The 6,022-nt window shown below is 32.4% G+C and overlaps 1 protein-coding gene across 2 annotated transcripts in view; it reads right to left on the minus strand.

Moving 5' to 3' along the window:
* The window catches only part of LOC108725900 (GATA-binding factor A), a 49,412-nt gene extending 45,464 nt beyond the window's left edge, over positions 1 to 3,948 (minus strand). For both annotated transcript variants that reach the window (XM_018453194.1, XM_018453193.1), the window contains exon 1: positions 3,821 to 3,948. The gene's annotated coding sequence lies outside the window, so the exon portion shown is untranslated. The remainder of the gene's footprint in view (positions 1 to 3,820) is intronic.
* Between the last annotated feature and the right edge of the window lie 2,074 nt (positions 3,949 to 6,022).

Here is a 6,022-nt window from a genome sequence, read left to right on the forward strand (position 1 = left end):
TATGGCGTCATTTGAAAGATGGTAGTACACGATGGTAATGTCAACTTGCATCAGCAACGTCACCTGTTTTCAAACATGAGTACTTATTGATTTGCCCTCGTATATATATTTATAATATATATTATAATAGTATTAGAATAGCATTAAACCCTATTAAAACTAATGTGTTTACCAGAAATATGATCCATGAATTTTGTTATAGTAAAGTGCACTGTAAGGTGCAATGAATAATTTCATCGTTATTCGAACCTTCTTTTGGAACACAGTGCGCCATAACACACAAACAGGATGATGTTAAGAACTCAATGATAACTTCATGAATACGTATCGCGGTACATCGAAATATGCCGGCACCGCCATTCTTCCACTATGAGTTTTTATCTAAACAGCTATTTCCCGCACTGTGATATTGCTTATGCGTGTGTTAACCGGCAACAATAGCTGACTAGTTATCTATCTCGAAATGTGCGTAATTTTATACTAGCTCGTCAACTGAGAGAGTAGAATAGATTTTGCATCCTTATTCAACGAAAAGTTATATATTAATACTTCTTCATAAGTATAAATACGTTCAGAATTCACATGTTAATATTAAGAGAGCTGTAGTAATATTAATTATATATAGAAAAGAAATTCTAAAAGTTTTATGTGTAACACAGATATTTATTTTAAAAAAGTACATATATATGTATATTATTAATTATTACAAAAGAAGAATTTTCTCGGTTTATATTTAAACTATGATATTGCTACTTAAATGGTTGAAAATCTGTAAACAAGAAGAAAATTTTACAGATGTTTAGCAATTGGCTTCAAAGAGAATGATTGCCGTGTGAAATAAATTTTAGTATAATGTCAAAGGTTAATAGTAGATAAAAAAAGAAGTAAAAACTGTTCAGGTAACGGAACATCCGGACAGCGCAATGGCGGTCCTGGAGAATATCTCGTGCAACAGATGCTGGATCATTGACGATGTCTGGCACGGCATCTTGATAGATAAATAGATATATTTATAACCGCTAGAATTTCACTATGTAGATCTGTTTAAATGTAAGATTCATAAAATATGTTTATTTATAAATTGTATCATGTTCGTATTCATTTATTATTAATTGTAAGTTAATCATATGGTCACGAAAATCAAATTACACATTATTATACAAGTTTCAGTTAAATTAGATAATATTTATTATTTAAAATCATAAAAATATAAAACTCAATGACGAATATTTATAATATTAAATTAATGCAACAATATCTTGTAATGTTTGCAATCAAATCAATTTTTAATGTAAATATATGAGGAATATTATTTTCTTAAATAATAATTTACTATGTTCTACTATCATATCATATACATTTTAACTGTATTTCGAATTCTATGTTCTATGCAACAAGTTAAGAATCGAAATATAGAAGAATCGTGCTCAGGCGAAGGCACTGTTTCTAATTTCGTTTCAGATAACAAAAGGGGATTAGATAACAAACTATGACGGTTGTAGCTCGTGACTGTCGTTTACATCAGATGCGGCTGTAATGTCATGCTATGCAGTAAAATATTTCATATTATTCTCGATCGTAATAACCATTAACTGATAATACGATAGGTTCGTGAAGTAATTCGCGATTTATTGACACTCTTCCGAAAAATGTAACGAACTATGTATTTCCTTGACTAGAATATATGATGAAACTGCGATTATTGCAACGATAAATTTTTAACATCATTTTTTCACAAGCATATATTATACTTGCAGTTCAGCGTTAAAATTTTGATATGCTTTGAACATTATTTAACTCGATATAATTATTTTTTTAGAAAAGTTTGAACTTTTATTTTTTTCTGGATGCATGATGCGACAAAACTTGACAAATACATCATAATTTTAATAATGCAAAGATTATGTCAATTTATGTATTAATTTATGTAGTATCTTATTTATATCTCAATAATATTATTTTAAGAGTGAACTTAAACTTCATTCTTAAAAAAAAATATATAAATTTGCCCATGCGCTGTATGAAAAAATACTTATAGTATCCTACAAATGGTTCGCTAATTTTTTTTCTAAGTTGTATATTTTACTAATCAGGGGATAAATAAAAAAACACTAGTCTTAAAGCCAATAATTTGTATCTGTATATCAATTAAATATTAGTCTATCTTTTTCACGTTTCTCTCCCCCTCAGAATAATTAACAGTAATGAATTAAATTAATTGATATCGGTCGGCAACTAACATCAAACAGCTCTTACAGTTACAAGAGCTGTTCGATACTGCCGATACGCTGTTAATCATCATCGTCTTTTTATCAGTGAAATTTCATCACGTGATTCATAACATTCGTCATGTATAATAACAATTTTCAATTGCATAATAAGAATTGCGACACTGATTATGAGCGATATTCCAGTTCCTTTGAGCCTAGAAATCTAGAAGTTGATAGTATTTTTTTATTGGAATATCGGTTGTATATGAATATCCACGTCAAAGACACTCGTTAACGTTACAAAAATTATCAGCATTGTATAATAATATGATAATAATATATCGATTAAAATAGAAATACATATCTATACACTATTAAATCTAAGTGTCAAATTTAACCTAACGTGAGTCGCCACTGCTCCTACTAAGAATATCGTTATTCTTTACCAAAACGATAGTTAAATTTGACACTATATCGTGTCAAATATAGTTATTGTTTTAATATAAAATAACGATATTATTGAGTAGGAGCAGTTAAGAGGTGACTCACGTTAAGTTAGATTTGACACTACAGATTTAACAGTGTACATTTAATTAAATTATGTGATTGACTTATATAAATTAGCTTTTTATTAAAAACATTAAAAAAGTTAAATTTGAAATAGCTGAGAACGATACGATTATGATATCTAAAAAGAAAAAATAAAGAAGATTCAAATACATGTAATTTCTCCTTTTTGATCGATATCAATTTCACAATTAGTATATCATACATTCAGTAGCGATCTGAGTATTGTGCTGGACACGAAAATTTATAAACGCGCAAACGAAGATTATGCGTTTCTATATATTAGCTATCGTCATCGTTATCGTCACTAATTAATGTTAATATACGGAAATAGTTGATAAGAGGCCGCATATCTATATAATAAATATACTATGATCGCGATAATACGTGCATCCTGATAAGCACAACGCTCCGCGCAATGGTCATTCTCATCGGGTTATTCTCTCAAATACAGCGATCTCAATAAAGTCCATTCGTTGAAATTACTATTTTTGTTTTGAATTGTTCTAATTATTTCCACTCAGATGTGTAATCAAACTTATGCTTGCAATAGCCGACTCGATGACATTTAAAACTTCGACCTACGCGAGAACGCAGGCTCTATTAAATCATGGAGTTAATTTTATAGAATGATCGCGCACACACACACGCACACACACACACACACATACACACAAATTGATTAATATAATTTGAAAATGTAATATATATACACTGAAAAAAATATAGTCAATTTTAATAAATATTTAGTTCAATACTGCCAACTAAACATTTACTTATAGTAAATAAATATTTATTGTATATATGTACATATACATACGTGTAATACATATATAAATGTGTATTGCTATTTTCAAATAACGTATAACAATAACGTGATAATATTTTGCTTGAACACATAAACATTTTGATACTTTAATTTCATACTGACATACTTTAATTTTAGCATTAGCAAAACAAAAATTCCTAACAAAATATTAAAATTTGCGTAACATGTGTAAAAAATTTTGCATTTGCATAATGGATAGAATTATCGTACTCACATGTTATCAATTAATGAGTGACCTCCTCATCCTGTCGAAATTTTATACGGTCAAGAAGTCTTCGTAGCAGAAACATACGATTCTCTCTATATAGTCTTCTCTTCAACACTGTGTGTGTAATTAATAATTACGCATGGCAACGTTCTATTTATCACTCTTTTCTTTTTCCTTGTGTCAGTTAAAGAATTAGTCGTCTTCCGTAGAGAAAGGTATTTGTCGACATTAATTATTAAAATTAAAATCCTTCAAAAAATTATGATCACTTTATCTCATATTGCTCGAAAATTTATTCGCGATCTCCATCGGAACAAGCACTTGCGAAATACCAGACTATCAATTGTTTTGATCAATAACGATTTTTTCACTAATTACTAAGCACTAACTGCTTGCAACTTGTCTCTGGATCGATGACGAAAAGACGCCAGACTTCAAGAAACGTCGCTGTTGCGACGACTCGCACCGAGTCACATATATTGTTTTCTACCTACCGAATTTCGAGATCATTATAAGCTGCAGAAAAATTTGTTCTTGAATTCTTTTCCATATAACGGAGTTTTTGCCCCGCACAACGCATAAAAACTCCGTCAAATCTTTAAAAATTCGAGAGTTTATATGAATTTAATTTCTTTTCTATCAAATATGATAGTTCGAAAATAATCAGAATATTTATCTTCACAAGTCACTTTTCAAAAGTTCAAATCGAAGAATTTTTTAATATATGGAATTGCTTTTATTTCTATCTTCAAAGTAGTAATTTAGAGTTCTGTTGAAACATCAGTTACGCAATTACACTGTATTTTTTACTGATAATTATTTTGCAACAATTAGTATACTACCTTAGTATACTGTGTTTTAGATATTTATATCTTTTTTGTAATCCCCACACTATCTTTATATCGTTCATTCAAGCGTCCTGTCAATTCTAAATCAATTCTAAAGAATATCCGTTACCGTCTATCAACATACTCATCACAAAATTAGCTTCGAAACTACACTTTCCTCACAATATCAAGGCATATTGTCACTTTTATTCATCCCTAATTCCCCGAAAATATATATATAATCGCAATTTTCAGAATAAAGTTCAATAACTCCAAGATCCATCTGATTCAATTCGATTTCAAATTAGATCGGTCTGTCATCCAGCTGATTCCTTTGATCTTCATGAACCGCGGACGACCCGCGATATCTATCGCATTCGCACTCGCGTTGTCGTTTGTATATATAAAGTAATACAGGACTGCCTCCAAGACGTGGTGCAGCCGGTGACTGCGTCTCTGAAACTGTCCTGGACAGTCACCTCTCCCGTTGGTGACGCAGGATGAGGAGAAGCCGCGGTGCGGGACGTAACAGCTACGCCGTCGAGTGGAATCTCTCGGTTTCTACCAGGAAGGGATGGGAGCGTGGAAAGTGAGGGGGGAAAGTGAACACAAGAAGACAAGCATAGCCGGGGAGGGACTGTTGGATCGTTAGTGGCCGGACTAGGCGGTTCTTCTGATCCGATCGCTGTGACTTTCAGAGGCGGAGCGAATAACGCCCACATGAGGAAACCGGGACCCGGGTGTTTCAGGAGGCGGCAACTACACATCCACATGCACCGGGATCGATTTTCATAAAATTTTTTTCACCCGCCCTTTCTTTCTTCCTTTTCGCCTCTGTCTGCATTTTCTTCTCGGTCTTTGGCATTCTTTGTTTCTCTCTTTCTTTCTCTTTCTCTTTCGTCGACGATCGGCGTTAGCGTCTCCTTTCCACCTTGTCGCGCCTATAATGTCCGACCAGATCAGACATGGATAAGAAGGCACGCCGGATCGTTCCTCACGGATATCTTTGGATATCCGCACCGCCTTGAGTCTGACTTATGGACTACCTCGGTACACCGTCTGAGATTTCTTGGCTCATTCGCTCCGTGAGCTTTTTCCACGCGAATTATTTCATACTGTGTCCGATCAGTCATGATCCGATATATAATTCTTATTATACAGGGTGTTTCCAAATTAAATGGCAAAACTTCGGGAGCGTGTAGAGGAGTAAAAAACTAAGAAAAAAAGTCCTATAGACATATGCTCCTTTTTGCTTTGTTTCGCAGGAAATCACGAAAAAAGAAAAAAAATATATTTAATTTATTATTTTAATTATTTTATTTATAAACTTTTTAATGAAGATTTTGTTCGAAATGTGCACCTCTTGCAGCAATACAAGCAT

Source organism: Mycetomoellerius zeteki, unplaced genomic scaffold, assembly GCF_001594055.1.
Source record: "Mycetomoellerius zeteki isolate Tzet28-1 unplaced genomic scaffold, Tzet1.0 scaffold367, whole genome shotgun sequence".
Taxonomy (NCBI): Eukaryota; Metazoa; Arthropoda; class Insecta; order Hymenoptera; family Formicidae; genus Mycetomoellerius; species Mycetomoellerius zeteki.